Source organism: Xiphophorus hellerii, chromosome 6, assembly GCF_003331165.1.
Source record: "Xiphophorus hellerii strain 12219 chromosome 6, Xiphophorus_hellerii-4.1, whole genome shotgun sequence".
NCBI classification, from domain to species: Eukaryota; Metazoa; Chordata; class Actinopteri; order Cyprinodontiformes; family Poeciliidae; genus Xiphophorus; species Xiphophorus hellerii.
In genome coordinates, this window is record NC_045677.1 from 7,485,635 (window position 1) to 7,501,332 (window position 15,698).

The window sequence follows — 15,698 nt, forward strand, 5'->3', positions numbered from 1 at the left end:
CAGTTTTTAGATGTGCCACAGGTACAAAACAATGGAATGAAATGGCTTAATTACCTCCTGCTTGTGTAGATCAGTTCTCCCAGCCTTGCTAATAATTTAATTATTCTATTCAGCTGTGGTGCAGCAGAGGCACATCTAAAAGTTGCAGGACTGCGGCCCTCGAGGACTGGAGTTTGAGACCCCTGCCCTGCAGACAGTCTGACTACCTGCCCGCCCTCCAACGACTCTCCCATCTGCGACCTCAGAGAATCCTCCAGCAATCGGACCCCGGATCGGACTCCTCCTCCTCCCATCAGCTTTCCAGGCTCCAGTACCCCAACCTCAGTTTCCCCCCAGCGGACGAACCTCACCTCACCCAGTAAGCTCGTTCCTGAACTAGTTTTTTTCAGTTCAACATTCCCCCTGCCTTCAGCACGAAGGCAGGGGGCCAAGGGACGATTCTTATCCCGTGGCCCCAAGACATATCACATACCACACCAAATATTTATGTTTGAAAAAATAAACTTTATTTATCTGAGTTATTTTCCATCTCCTATTTGTGTCTCTCCATGTGGGTCAAGCGTGCAGCTTCAAACATGACAATGTAGCCTTTTTAAATTGACTATTTTCATCCAAATTTAATAGAACTACACTGAAATTAACTAGGAATAACATTACGTTGCCAGAGTAAAGTAAATATTTGAAACCTTCTAAACTGACATTTTTTAAAGTCATCTGAAGTGTGCTGCCAATTGGGAATGGCATTTAATAACATGGGTGCACTTATTAAAACAATAAAGAGACTGATTAAAATTCTTTTTTTTTTTCTTATTGAAGCACGTTTGTCTAAGAACAGTTTTGTCTTAGAAAAGGTTTCAGAGGAATGAGAACAAAAACAGACAAAAAAAAGGTAATGGTAGTGGAAAAATATCAGTAGAGGAAACTATAAATACGAGATATGGAGAAATGTAAACATAAAAGTGCAGCATTCATATCTAACATTAAACACACAGCTCATAACTCTGTTGATGAATTCTTTCGGTGTCGATATCTACACGCCGTCCTGGCAAAGTAAACAGTTTAAAGTTGCCTTGAACCGTGTTCAATTTAAAACTTTGCCGAAATATGGAAGATATCCAATTTAAAGGTTTTTCTGGCACCAGTGGCCTTTATTTACAGCATATCTGACAGAAAATAATCAGCAAGAGAAGAGGGGAAGGCATGCTAGAGTCCTGGAGTCTGGATTAGGACTCATAACCTCCCTAAACGGGCGTAACCATCTCTACACCATGCAACGCACCAAGCTTAGCTTCCCAATTTTAGCTCCGCAAGTTAGTTGCTTGCCAGAATCATCAAATTTTAGCTTTATTGATGAAACCTCAAATGTTTACCAATGAGGGTGGTATCAGATCTACAACAACAATCTTCAGTGTCATCAGTGTGGAAGTTGTAACTGAGTCAAAACTCAAAAAAAAAGAAGCTATTTTCAGTATTGGTGACATTTTAAAAAGTTATTTAAAAGGAAACTGTCCTGTCCACAATGATTTCACGGGTCACTGGTCTCCACAAGCCAGACCATACCTCCTGACAAGTGCAGGTTTTTTAGCATCAAAGCTTCTAGTGGTGAAAACACATAAAAAAGGTGCCTCTTTAGCACTGGAGCTGGTTTAATGATGAAGGGTTATAGAGTCTCATCAAACTGAGAACTGAGAAAATGTTTCTGAGACAAAACGTTTTGCGCTGGGACTGGTCAAGTAAGTTAATGCGCGGATTCTTGGACAATAAGGGGATGGTTGGCACGTGGAAAGTGAGTGTGAAAAAAAAGCTCTGTTAGGTCTATGTGATGGGGAATGCCAGATGTGGTAGTCAATATGTGTTGGTTAGAACCCTTTAAGAGGGGCCGTGTCTTCAGATGGGAAAGAAATTTTCAATAATTGAGCAAAGATTTCCTCATGATTTTGACAAATACGCCACAAAGACTTTTGGAAAATTGTGGTAAAATTGAAATTCTATTTACATTTTTTTTAGCTACCTCTAACCCATTCCCCCTAAATCTTTCCCTGGCACAAGGGTTTAACAACACCTTCGCAAGCAACAAATTTCACAACTGCAACGTCGGCAGTCGTGTTGTCTCTCGTCTGTTCTGCTGCCCGACCGAAAACGAAAGACCTAAAATGACAAACTCCATCGACTAGCCGTAAACAGAGACCAGAAGCCGTTAAATCACCCCACTGATTGCCTCCGCTGCGTATGCGTGTATGCAGAGTGTGACGGACTGCGGCGAGTAGCCGAGCAGCACGTGTTAATGGAGCCCTCAGCCAGCATGGCGGCCCCTCATTCATCAGGCATTGTTATAACCAGAGACGCGCCCTGACATGTGTACAAACACAAGCTGTGAGGCGGACGAACGGCGCGTTACAGAAACGGCCAAATCCTAAAGTCTTTTAAAACGGGAGCGTGTTTACGGCAGACAAACAGAGCCGGCTGGAAGTAGGATTATTATCGCCAGTCTGCTTTCTGTGAGGTAGCTACGCTAACTCTGCGAGAGAGGCCGTTTTCTCAGCGAAGGACAGGCCGGTCCCGTCTGTCTGCTGGTGTCAAAACGTTGCCTCGGTGGTGGCGAGCGCCTGTTATTTCCCAGCAGCCGGTGGGAGACCGAGCAACGACCGAATGCAGCATGAGCGCTTGTGCGGACACCTCGCTGCAAACTGTGAGGAAGGAGGCCAAATGTTGTTAACATCAAGTAGTTGCATGTAGTGAGGCGGCTGAAGTGGGGAACAAAAACAGTCCAGTGAAAAACGGAGAAATAGGAGGAATCTGTTCACACACAGAGGGAAAGATAAACGGCTTAAGGGGAGGGGAGAGAACAGGAGGGGAAAACCTAAAAAGGCTTTTTTTGGAAAAGGGAGACATGAAGAACACACAATACATCACATTAGTTACAGGTGGTTTCAATCTGGAGTAAAAGTTTAATTTCCAGGTAAAAAACACCGTTTCCTTCTATTTATTATTTGGTCAGACCGACTCAGCTTCTGCATTTTCAGTGCAGTTCCACAAGTTTCAGTGTCCTCTATAGGGATCTCATGTACAACAGCACAAAAAAGTCCATAATTGCAAAGTGCAATAAAAAAGAATGCATAGATATTAAAATTTTTAATAAATGAGAATCTAAAAGAGTCTGTCCTACTTCGGTATGTAGCACCAAAGGCAACAATTTGTCAAAGAACCTCTTGCTGCACATACATCGTCTCTTCTGGCTTTGCAACATGAAGAGGCTAAGATTTTTGCTCTTTTTGTTTTTTGAAAAGCACAGATCAGGTTGAGTCAGATCGGATGGAGAGCGTATGTAAAAATCAGGACTCAAAACTGACCCCAAATTCTGTCAGCAATGTTTTTTTTTTTTTATTGCCACACTTTCATAAAGACCAGATTGATGATTAATTACATTAATTAAATGTAACTAAATGTAATTAATGCGCTAAATCACATTTACCGCATTAATCATGCGTTAAATGTAATCATTTAGCGCATGATTACAATGAGGTAAAGGTGATCATCTGCATTTTATTTAGGGGTATCAGAGTGGATCTTAACACAAATGCATAAAATACTTTTCAAATTTCCTTATATAGAAACATTTTTGAAAACCGTGTTAGTATGGTTCCCTTACACAATGCAGTTATTAATTACTTATGTGGAAAAGCTCAAGAGATGTAAACACTTTTGTGCAGCACAAGTGGACGGATCGATCCAGGATATCGATAATATCGATACCGAGTCGATATCAGTATCGGATCTATACTAGCCTGGTAAAATCTAAACTTTAGTTTCAGATTCCTTTGTGAATTTTTTAAATGACACTTTTCTTTTTAATGCAAAGTTGACACTTTTAATTGACTTTTTAATGCAGATTTTTATAGAACTTTGTATTAAAACTGTAATTATTGACCTAATAATGTAAAGTTGACACTTTTAATGGACTTTTAACGCAACTTTGCATTAAAAGTGTCATCATTTACCGAATGACACTTCATGACAACAGTTGTAAACATTCATAAAGACTCCTTCACGTTCATGACAGGTGTTAAATCATTGTTAAGTGTAATGTCAGTCTTATGCACATCCCTTCAAATTTTTGGCATTGCAGTTTCTCCACACTGCCTCGGAGAAGATTTTGCTTCAATTTGCTCCCAAACTACTTTATTTAGAAAAAATTTACACAAATCATATTAATATGTAAATAACGTATTTTGTAGAGACCTGCACCTTTAGGTTTGAGCAAAATAATTCAAAGGAAAAACACAAACACACTTAAAAGTCAAACATTTTATATCTCAAACTTAAATACAAAGTATTGAATTCATACTAGAGTATGCAGTAACACACCTCTTTATTGCATGGTGTCACAACATAGACCCAGATCTGAGTAAATAGGTCACCGAGAAGCTTCAGGTCTTGGAATTAAAATTCTGCTTTGTGAGTTCAAACAGAGGGAACATGTGGGACATCCCACTGAGGGAGATGGGGAAACCTCTACACCCTTTGGAAATCATCCAGCAAGTCAACCTGCCTCACCACACACCAGCTCGACCCTGTAGAAACGTCAACGTCTCACCCCACTGTAAACCCAATCAGTCCTCACCAGACTGAAACGACTCACTGGCCTATTGACCCCAGACACAGAGTCAGTTTTCTTTTTCGTTTTTTTTCTCTCTCTCTCTCCTCCCAATACCTGCGAATCTTTTTGAAGCATCAATAGAGCCTGACAGAGTCATTAGCGGAACAACAGAGGACTAATTGACAACGTGATCAGTTCTCGTGCCGCAGGTCACTCCACGCCACAGCACCTCATCACTGCTAAAGATGTAGTGCAGCTTTTGGGGGCAGAGTGTGTGAGTGAGCCTCTGTTTGCGTGTGAAAGGAGAGGGAGGAGTGGGGGAGGGCACATGCAGAAAGAAAACAGAAAAGACGAGAATGACATGAATTTGTTGTGACCCTTACTGAAAACACTGACATATTGCGTAACGAACGGCACCATAATCTGAAGCTGGGGAAAAAAAAGAAGGGACAGCATGCTGTTAAACTGCTTGGCAACAATACTGGATTATCCTCAAAGTGCCTCCAGCTGTTTTTTTCTTCTTTTTTCTCCCCTCAGAGCTGAAGCGACTGACCTTGTTAAAATGGGATGATAACATTGGACAAACCTTCCCTCGAGTGTGAAAGTCATACTAAGAGAAGCTCTGTCCTCATTTCCTAAGAACTGATAAGTAAATTAGGATGAGGTAATTAACTGTTCCTGTCTGTCACTATTCAAAGCCACAGTGCAAGCAGTTTATTGCATGTGCTTCAACGGAATCAGGAAAACAAAGTGAAAGCTTTGATTTAAATATGTTGAGCTGCAGTAAGAAGCTCCAGGGTTAAAATTTGAGTGTTGCCCTGTGATGATGAACAGGCGAACTGTCCAGGGTTTCAACTGCCTCCTCTCAGATGACCACTGGAGGAACACGTCTTATGGAACCACATAGAGCTTCTCATCCCTGGTTCATGCAGCAAGGTTTTAAAATTGCAGACTTGCAAATCCAGCACTGTTGCCTTGCAGCAAGAAGGTCCTGGGTTCGATTCCCGGCCTGGGGTCTTTCTGCATGGAGTTTGCATGTTCTCCCTGTGCATGTGTGGGTTCTCTCCGGGTACTCCGGCTCCCTCCCACAGTCCAAAAACATGACTGTCAGGTTAATTGGTTTTTCTAAATTCTCCCTAGGTGTAAGTGTGTGTGTGCATGGTTGTGTGTCCTGTCTGTCTCTGTGTTGCCCTGCGACAGACTGGCGACCTGTCCAGAGTGAACCCCGCCTCTCGCCCGGAACGTTTGCTGGAGATAGGAACCAGCACCTCCCGACCCACTAGGGACAAGGGTGTTAGAAAAAGGATGGATGGATGGATCTTAAGAGCCATCATGACAATCTGGATGTTTTTAAGATTGTCAGAAGGAGAAAAATTGGCATGAAAATCTTTCAGTGTGAATTAGCCTTTAGGAATGTGGTAGAACGGGAGATTCCAATCATTGTTGTCAGGCTGACAAAACTAAAGGAGCCACATGAGGCCATCATGTGAACACGCACTAAAATCAAACTCCCTGTTTATTATGTATGAACCTAAATCAGTGGTTTGTGAATCTAACATATAAATGTGACAAAATTAGGAAAAAAAAATTACCCTGCGATTACTTTTACAAATGCCTTTCATAAGCAAGAAAAGCAAGTGTCTATATTTGTGGATTCCAATTTTGGCCAGAATCAAATTTTAACCCACACGGTTGCAGCTCACAAAATTTGGAAAGCGCATAAAAGCCCCACCTAAATGCCACCTTTCTACAAAATGGCTCCACTAGACTGCGCCGCCTCTGGAGAAAGAGGACGCGTTGACGTCAAGAAGGAAATGAGACTCCAATCAAGCATACGAGTAAGGTAAAAAAAAAAAAAAAGTCTCCATTACTGCCCCGGTGCACGGTTACCATCCCCAGTTAAAAGCCCCGCTTGATATTTTCAGTAGGATAATTGAACGTGTGAAAGAGCCATTCCAAATAATGATGAACTCCCAGTTGTACACTCTGACCTCATATTTTCAGCTCCACGAAAAAGGACACATTTTTATAAAAAAAAAAATTTGTGCCATTCTTATTCCATAGGTAACATTACAAATTGAACCACTGCACTCCGGCCTGCTCCACTGAAGGGCGACAAAAACAGGAGAGCGGTCAGAGAACGAGAGGAGCGAGATGGAGGGGAGAAATATGATACAGACACAAACAGAACAAAAGAGGCACATAAAGGTAGAGAATGATAGGAGGGAGGGAGGGATGAGGGTAATATGATATAATAGAAAAAGAAGTAAACACTGCAGAGGCTGAATATGATGGCCAGAGAGAACAAAAGAGACGAGAGCTCTGCTGAATCCGACAAGAGGGGCTTAAAAGAGCGAATGCCAGAGATAGCGATGAAAACCCTGTCATTTTATCCACCCAATAAACACATCCCCAACCCCCGTCCGTATAATCCATCTTTTTCAATGCCTTCCATATTATCTGTTATCTGCGCTGACCACGAGGGCCGACCCTCTTGTAGAAAGAGGGCGAGAGATAACGGAGCCACCCTGAAAAGGGAACGCGAGGCCGGTTCTGGCCGTGGGGAGGCATCCAACGGTGGCTCAGGTTGAGTCAACAGATTCATAAGCTAAAGCACGGTCTGCTTTAATTTAATAGGGGTCGTCTTGCAGAGGCTGCGTCGAAATAACATGCAAACGCTCAGAGAAACTGAGAAACTTCTACTGCGGACTAAAATTGTAAATCATTTTTGCGTGATGTTAATTTGGCACAAATCGCCGGCTGTCAGTAGCAATATTTGTAGTCGGCTCTGTCTCTCGCCTCTTTGATTCACGCCGTCACGGCTACTGATGCTGCACTTTTAAAGCATCTTCGAAGGATGCAAATAAGTCTGAATTAACATGAAAGGAAAAAAAAAAGAAAAAGTGTCGATGTTAAAAGACGAAAAGCTCAAAGCTAGTCCTTTTCTTTTTACATCCCGAAAACCTCATCAACATTCATTTTTCTGACTTCCTTTGGCCATCAATTACCCGGCTTTATACATAATGATGGAAATTGGCAGCGATGTCTGCTTCTGGTGCCAGAAAACACAGTTATGCTAACATTGAAAATGAGGTCGGTTGTCAGGCTGCGGTAGGGAAGTCTCACTTCACATTGACACGGAGGAATCAACGGACCGAAGATAGGATAATCGGTACGAAAACGGTCCGATGTGAGGTTTTTTTTTTAAGAACAACAAAGTCTGGTCTGGCTACAGCAGAAGCAGATTAGCACAATGGAGTCGGGATAATAATGTTATAAAGGCAATGAAAGCCTGAACTGGCTCAGCACCTCTCCTTAATACAATCAACAGCTGAGAGCCCGTGTATACGTCTCCTTCTCCGGACTTTACCAGAACCTCTCTGCCTTTACGAATCAGCCACATGTTGTTTTCCCAACAAGCGCCGAACACAGCTTGACAGTGAGATATTTAACAGCTAATAAGTCACTCAAGCAACCTGTAAATGTCTGCTGTGTCAACTCTAATTTCACCTGTGGGGGATTGATAAAGTTATAGCATATCATATCTTAGCTTAAAGATGTTTTGCAAAAAAGCCCCCGTTTTGCTATTGGCTTAAAAGTTTATACGAGCTGCAGCAGCTAAAGTGTGGACTCCAAACTGCAATTTAGCTGTTGTTTGCAAAAAAAAAAAAAAAATGTTTGTGTCACAGATCATTTTTTAATACTAGCGGACATTTTTGAAGCATGTAGGACAATTTACTGGTGTTGCTCAGATTAGTATCTATTTGAGGGTATTGTGGTGACATTTGCATATTTTACAGTGTACTTTAAACATTATTTTGGTGTAACACCCCGAGATCATCACTGGCCCCCTTTTAGCCCTCTTTAAAAACTTCCTAGATACAGCCCTGTTCAATTGTCTTAAGGAGGCATTTAATATAAATATTAATATTCAAGCTACCTTTAAATATTTTGAATATGAAATTAAACGTCACTCAAAGGTGAAACGCAGCGGATCTGACGCACCATAATAAATGTCGTTATTAATTTAAACTCAGAAGAGTCTCTGTTTCGTTCTAATTTTTCTCATTTTTGCTCTGTTTTTTCTGCGTTTAAAAAATTATTATTTTTTTCTAAATCACTCCATATCTCAAATCCATGAACCTGACACTGCCGTCACCGTGATGCGCACAGAATTGATTATGTCCATGTGATCAGAACCGGGTTACGTTTTCCTTTCAGCAGTACCAGAACATGCTGCGCAAACTCTGGCTGGATGTAGGGAAAAACAACGACCTCAGCTTTCTGCTCCTTGTTACATTAATTATCCACCAAAAGCGCACAACTGATCGCTAACAGCCCACTGACCTTAGGCAGGAGTTTGTCCTGTCTGAAATATTTACTGTCCGAAGAACCTTATACTTTCAAATAAGGTTGGCAACTGTTTGGAGATGGATCTTGTAGCCTTTCACTGACACATACAGTACAGACCAAAAGTTTGGACACACCTTTTAATTCAATGAGTTTCCTTTATTTTCATGACTATTGACATTGTAGATTCACACTGAAGGCATCAAAACTATGAATAACACATGTGGAAATATGCACTAAACAAAAAAGTGTAAAACAACTGAAAATACCCCTTATATTCTAGTTTCTTCAAAGTAGCAACCTTTTGCTGTGATTACTGCTTTGCACACACTCTGCATTTTCTTGATGAGCTTCAAGAGGTCGTCACCTGAAATGGTTTTCACTTCATAGGTGAGCCCTGTCAGGTTAATAAGTGGGATTTCTTGCCTTATAAATAGTCATGAAAATAAAGAAAACCCATTGAATTAGAAGGTGTGTCCAAACTTTTGGTCTGTACTGTATATCTAAATTCATATTTATTACCTTCTCATGCTTGTTCATTGCGTTCCTATGCAATTCCTCTGAATTCTAATCTCCCTTCAGTTCTCCATCTGGGCTTTCTCTCATTTACATGGATTCCTCTGGTGGAATTTCAAACAGTTCTGCTCACAACGTCCAACAAAAGAAGAAGTTGTGAAGGATGATGTAGATTTACGATTACGAAGCGTAGTCCGCCTGCAGTTTCGGCAAAGTGAATGAAGCCGTTCTGTCCGGATTGGCCATGCTTCCACTTATTGAATTATCGTTAACATCCACCTTGACCCTTTGACTGAATGTCTTGCAGATTGTGTTTTTCCTTGTATGTTTTCTTTCTGAAGCATGTTTGTTAACCTTATTTGTAACTGCTCCGGTTAATTCATCTAGGCTAACTCACTCATTCGTAATGTCGATTAAAGAGTGATTTCGGAGCTAACGATTTCGCTAACAATTTCTCAGGAACAGAAATGGCTGGTGAAAAGTTTGAAGGCAACTTTGAGACTAATTAGGATTAAACACTATAATGCAAGCATTAGTGGCGACCTTAGGGTTGCTAACAAATCTGTCCAAAAGCATGCAGCTGCATATTAGACAATTATATTTAATCAAATCACTTTTCAGTCGGCGTAAGATGTTAATAAGTTGTGAGGATACCAATAACTGTGGGGAAATCATTTATCTTTACTGTAACATATCCTGGCGGGAATTACATTATTATAATGCTGCACAGCTTTATTCAAACGTAGTCACCTTCATCGTGTGTCCCAGCATTATTTACCTCCAAATGACCAAACCTGACGCTACCCATTATTCAGCAGGCGGCATTTCTGCTGGTACATTTCCATGGTGCGGGCTATTATGCGATATTACATTTACAAAAACAGAGATAAGCCAACGCCGTTCATAAGAAAGCTGAATATGACTGCCGAGTATCTGATAACAGCCTGCATTCTGCTACATTAAAATCCTCCACGGTGTATTTGTGTTGCTAAGGTAATAGCTGCAGCTTCTTGTTGTTGTTGCAAGCCAGCGGGTGAAGCCTGAACAGGATATGATCCCAAATGTGTGACCTTTAGAGGAGAAGAAGCTGGTGTGAGACCCACTCTGTGCAGGTCTTACACACTTTGGACTTACAAGGCCAGTTTGCTGCTGCAAGCAGTGTGTAAATGTCACAACTTTTTTTTGGGGGGGTCCTTTTTATCCCCGGCAATGAAATTGACAGTGTGTCTCCCATAAACCCTGGGAAAACTGCCCTATTACACAACACTAAGGAGCAAGCGTGACAAACCGGAGTCACTTCAGAGACCGATTCCCCCTCCAAGCAGCACTACCAGCTTTCTACACTTTACTAAACTCCTTTGCTCTTGCTATCCAACAGAGGACCAGCTACTCTTTAATCGCAAACACATTCCAGTTTAGAAGCCATCTTTGTTTTTTTAAACAATGCGGGGTGAGACGTTTGGGGATTTCAAGAGACAACTTAATGCAGATGTTGTTTTTATTTAGCTTCTTTTAATCTTACAGATGCAGTAAACTTACAATATTACTGCACCCGTCTACACTGTTTTAATTTACATGCAATGCTAACTGATACAGGTAACATAGCCTGGTGCTAATCAGGGGCTCACTCTGAATTCAATAGGGAATCTGTTCAATAACATCAAAAGGTGTCACGATTGAAAGCAACTAAAATGGGGCCGCAATCTTCGAACTCAGTTATATGATGTAGTGAAGACAAAAAGACGTCTTGTATAAGAAAAAAACTCCACTTCACCTTATTGTAGCAAAAAAAAAACCCAAAACAAATGAAAGATGAAGGGTCGGTTTCTGATCAGTTACTTACTTTCTACTCCAATTTGCTCTAGCAGAGTTTTTCTAGACTGTATGGATTAAAGTTTTGAACCATGACCAGAACCTTCCTAAATAGAGTTTAAATGTTCATCTTGTACATGCATTGGTACTCTGGGGTCCTGTTGTAATCCTAAAAAAAGAAGTTTTCTCCAAACTGTGTCTCTTTTTTTTCTGTTCGATGGACTCAGAGCCAGTCTGGTGTGCAGCTGGAGGTCAGACAATAGACGCCTGGGTGGCTCCGCCGATCTGATACTATAATCGGCAAAATAACAACTGAATCAAACAGCTTCAGAAACGGAAAGACTGAAGTTTTGTCTCCTGTGCATGCTTCATTTTCCCAGAGAAAGATGAAGTTACTCAAACATTGTGCATTAAATAATACGGTCCAGCATGGGGAGGATTAGACATTTTCCTGATGGCTGTAAGTTAATAAACTCAGACACTAGATTGTGTCTGAGCTGCGGGAATTTGAGAAACTTAACTTTTTTTTTTCTTTTTTTTTTAGAAAAGTAAACTCTGTGAATAAGTGCATAGGATTAACTACAGGTTTATTATTAGCTGGGGAAAGAAAAAGAAATAATAAGAAGATGGAGACATTTCTTGAACAAAATCCAGCTCCAATCTCAGCCAATTATTTTGGACTCACTTCAGTTTAATTCAGTTCTAGATTGTGGCCAGTAGCGTCCAGTAATAAAAGCAGAACTTAAGAATTGCCCGTCTGTTTTGCAATAAGTGCTTCTTCAACTGTCATTAAGCTTCTAACACTCAAATCGCCTTTTTAACTTCTACTTAAGAGATAAGTTTGGAACGACATTTTTCAACAATGTCAGAAACGCTTTACATCAGTCTTTTGACATAGTTTTATAGAAACGTCAACTGCTGCCACGTTAAGGTTCAGCTGCGTCGCTAGAAAAGTAGAGAGCGACGGCTTGTTGAGGTTGAACGTCGTCACAGAGGTCGTTCTCGGGTTGCTCGGCGTCGCATGGAAGAGACAACGTTGCAAATAAAGACAGACTCATCCTGCAGAGGGAGATATAAGCTGAGTTTATCTCCACCGATGAAATTCCCGTTGCCGAAAGAGGCGACCAAAGCAGGGCATCGGGCATTCAGCGGGGACGGCCGGCGCGGTCCAGACTGCCTATTGTGGACCTCTAATTACCTCCTGAGCAGAAAGATGGCCGATCCCAGTGCGGCGCTGTAGCCACGCGCTTTATCTTAGCCACTCAGATTAATTCAACCTAATTACGCTTTATGCGGGAACAATGGCTAAACGTTGTCGCTTTGTACAGGTGCTATCTAACTCGGCCGCATCTCATATCTCAAGAGAGGGCAGAAATGAACAGGTCGAAAATGTCAAAAGCCTCCAGAGACGGCTGAGCAGAATGAGTCAGAGTAGCCGGGCGGTGCGTAATGCATGGCAGAATGACATAATCGGACAGGATGAAATTGTTCAACTCAAGGTGGGCTGGAGTATGACCTTCTAGTGTGGCCTTGAGTTATGCACTGGATTTAAGAGCTAAAGACGAACCGAGACTGGAATTAAAGCCAAGGGTTCCTGCTTATGGCTTCTGATTTATAATAACAGCCTCTGAACTTAAGGAAAGAAGCAAAATCTAAAAAGAAAACCTAACCTTTAATTATACTGCCTCTTTTCAGGGCTGGAAAATAATCCAGCAACAAGAAAGTTTCATCACTGGTGCCACAAATAACGAGATTCCCTAGAAATTCCTTTAAAATAAGTGAAATATTGCCCATATTTACAGTCGCATAAATAGGTATGAAATTTAAAATTTGTGTAAATGTGACCATCAAGATGAGAATGTTAGAAAGCACCAGGAAAAAAAATCTTTAAAGTTGCACCTTTTTAAAAAAAAATGCAAATAAAGACATGGATTGTGCTGCACCCATGCAAATCAAGCAGTTTGTCCTTGACAAATTACAAGCTCCTGATTATTAGGAGGCTACTTGTTTGCAACTTTGTGCCAATTTGCACTAATCATGACAGACTGCTTTGATCACACTTCTATTAAAATTAGGTGGCTGCACTTGTAACATGGGTCAGCAGAGTTCCAGGATGAACCGAACACATAACCCTAAAAGTACAGTAGAGCGAAGAGATGCACGTCAAAGGGTGACAGAACTCTAGGTCAGGGGGATCAAATTCCAGTCCTCAAGGGCCGGTGACCTGCAACTTTTAGATGTGCCTCTGCTGCGCCACACCTGAATAGAATAATTACGTCATTAAGGCTCTGGAGAACTGATCTACACAAGAAGGAGGTAATTAAGCCATTTCATTCCAGTGTTTTGTACCTGTGGCACATCCAAAAACTGCAGGAAAGTGACCCCTGAGGACTGGAGTTTGACACCTGTGCTCTAGGTGAACTACATAATCAGCTAGTGAATTGGATTGTTTGTATCTTCTGAAATCCAAGAAGACCTGTAGGACTGACTGGCTTTTACACGCTACAACAGGCGTTAACATTAGCCGCCTAATGTGTGATAGCGAAGCAGCCACGGATCGCCATTTCACTGCATTATTAGTGAAGTTCAATGACAGTAATACATTTAAACATAGCTAAATTTTCTCCTTCCATTTCTGTCTGTCGTGGAACTTGATGAATTTGAGGCGAGGGCCTGCACTGGCAGAGCTAAGTGCTAGCATGAGATGCTAAAGATAGTTTTAGCTGTCAATATTACTTTCTTTTGGGGTTTGCTTAAAACGGTAGAAACCTGTTTTACGAGTGTCATTTCTCATTGCCCCCTGCTTCAAATATATCAAGGTTGGAAGAAAATGTAGCAACTATAACTTCAGGTAACCCCTTAGCTGTTATAATGACTCCGGTTTCCACGTGGAGCCATTGATTTACATTTAAGTGTTTTGGGGAGTCACAGGTTAAGGGTTAAAATCTATCTCCAGATAGAAACTTGAAAAAAAAATCCACATAATTCAGATGAGTGCCACTCTAATTCTTGAGTGGTACTGTTATTATTGTTTTGTTTTGTTTTTTTTTTTACATATTTTTGCAAGAATTCAGTTTTAATTTCCCCCCGAAATGCTGAAATTTGCTTATTTCCCCAATGGGTCTCCTACATACAACCATTTTGCTTCCTGGTTCAGTGAAGTCATTCCTGTTCATTTGAGTCTGTACACTGCAAAAACACGAAATCCTTTCAAGTAATTTTGATCTAATAGTGCAAATGTTTTAGTCCATTTGAAATAAGACAAAACTAACTTACAGGTAACTTTTCAGCAAGATATAGGGGATTGCTTTAAGTCAGTAATTCCTTAATATTGATTAAAAAGTACTTGTTCTATTGGCAGATTATTTCATTTATAGTATGGGAAAAATGTCTTGTTATAAGTGAAATAATCTGACAATTGAACCAGTACTTTTTCATCAATATTAAGGAATTATTGACTTAAAACAACCTCTTATATCTTGCTAAAAATGTAGGATTTTGTTTCATTTCAAACGTACTAAAATATTTCGCACTATAAACTAAACCAAAAATTCTCGGTGAGATTTTGTGTTTTCGCAGAAGCATTTCTACCGAGACACAGGAGAAGCGGGAAAGAAACAGATTACCCCCCCACCCCCCCATTTAGGCGCAAGGTAATAAAATAATGCTGCATTCCAGCACTGCAGCGGCAGATTAGGACAGAGGCAGGACAGTGAAGGTGACGGGAGATATCCATCTCGCCTGCTTCTGATGCGCAGCCACTGAGGTGAGGAGGAGGAGTGGAGCTTCATTTCTCCCTCCGCCACCCCCCACACACACACACACCCGGGGAGGAGGGAGAGAAACACGAGACCCTTTGAAGCAAGTGATTAAAGCGCAGCAGGATGAGGCGCAGCTCACCATTTCTGCTAGGCCGTCCACATGCCCCAAACAAATGGCTGGGGGGAGAAAAGGAGGAGGAGGCAGAGAGAGAGAGAAGCAGAAGTCTCCCACGACCCACTAAATTGGTAAAACTGACTACCTATGCTGCCAGCGTGGACGGCAGCCATTTTGACTTGGGGCCAGCAGTTAAATGAGGGGCGAGGAGAGAGTCATGTTGGTTCTCAGTGTGAGATCAGCCAGTATTTCCAGAACCCCTCAGTGATCCGCCCAGAAATGATGGTGCAAGGATTTCTGCACGCAATCGAGTTCAAGCAAAACTCACTGTGAGGAAAGTAGTTTCCAAAAATACAAACACATAAAAATATTAAATTACTAATCAAATAAATAATGACTGAACTGGATGTAAAATATAGTACATCAGATTTTTTTAATATAGACCAACATAAAGTAGTGCATGATTGAGAGGAGGAGGTAAAATGACAAATTTTTTGTTTGTGCACAGAAAAAAATGGTAAGCATAGTGTGTGTTTTTCTTTAGCAC

At 41.2% G+C, this 15,698-nt stretch overlaps 1 protein-coding gene across 8 annotated transcripts in view; it reads right to left on the bottom strand.

Annotated features, from left to right (window-relative positions):
* ctnnd2b (catenin (cadherin-associated protein), delta 2b) overlaps positions 1–15,698 on the bottom strand; it is a 160,999-nt gene that overhangs the window by 80,785 nt on the left and 64,516 nt on the right. The window lies entirely within an intron of this gene.